The sequence below is a fragment of the Apium graveolens genome, chromosome 5, assembly GCF_009905375.1.
Source record: "Apium graveolens cultivar Ventura chromosome 5, ASM990537v1, whole genome shotgun sequence".
Lineage (NCBI taxonomy): Eukaryota > Viridiplantae > Streptophyta > Magnoliopsida > Apiales > Apiaceae > Apium > Apium graveolens.
The window spans coordinates 145,847,923-145,848,733 of NC_133651.1; the positions used below are offsets into that span (position 1 = coordinate 145,847,923).

General features: G+C 45.1%; 1 non-coding gene across 1 annotated transcript; it reads left to right on the plus strand.

The window, feature by feature from the left end:
• Positions 1 to 355: 355 nt before the first annotated feature.
• Positions 356 to 462, plus strand: LOC141663379 (small nucleolar RNA R71). The gene has a single exon (XR_012551453.1). It is a non-coding gene; the product is annotated as a small nucleolar RNA R71 (small nucleolar RNA).
• Positions 463 to 811: the final 349 nt, after the last annotated feature.

An 811-nucleotide genomic window follows, 5' to 3' on the forward strand; every position in this document is an offset into this window, starting at 1 on the left:
AACAGATTCGTTAATAAGAGAACACTGATCCGTAGCATGAGAATCTGCACAAAGCTCACAGACCATAGCTATCTGATTGACTCCATAGGTGGCTAGAGAATCGACCTTCATAGACAGCGCTTGGAGCTGCGCTGCAATAGCGGTGGCTGCATCGACTTCCAGAATACCTGCTACCTTCCCAGGCATCATCCTTTGAGTTGGGTTTTGATGCTCATTTGCAGCCATAGTCTTAATAAGATTATAAGCCTCAGTATAGCTTTTGGCCCACAATACGCCTCCAACTGCTGCATCGGGCATGGGCCTAGATTGGGCCCCCAAACGATTATAGAAACCAGTGATCACCATCCAATCAGGCATTCAATGATGTGGACACTTTCTCAACATCTCCTTGTAGCGCTCCCAAGCTTCACACATAGATTCTATAGGTTGCTGCGCAAACTGAGTAAGAGCATTCCTCATAGCCGTAGTCTTCGCCATTGGATAAAACTTCACCAGGAACTTTTGTGCAAGATCTTGCCAAGTAGTGATTAACCCAGCTGGTTCAGAATGTAACTAGTCCTTAGCTTTATCCCTCAGAGAGAATGGGAAAGCCTCAGTTTGATAGCCTCATCAGTCACACCATTATATTTGAAAGTACTGCAGATCTCGACAAAATTCCTTATGTGCATGTTGGGGTCTTCAGTCGCAGCACCTCCGAAAGAAACAGAATTCTGCACCATCTGAATAGTGCCCGGCTTGATTTCAAAATTATTGGCTTCAATAGCCGGGTGCATGATGCTAGACTGAATGTCATCAATTTTGGGCCGAAAAA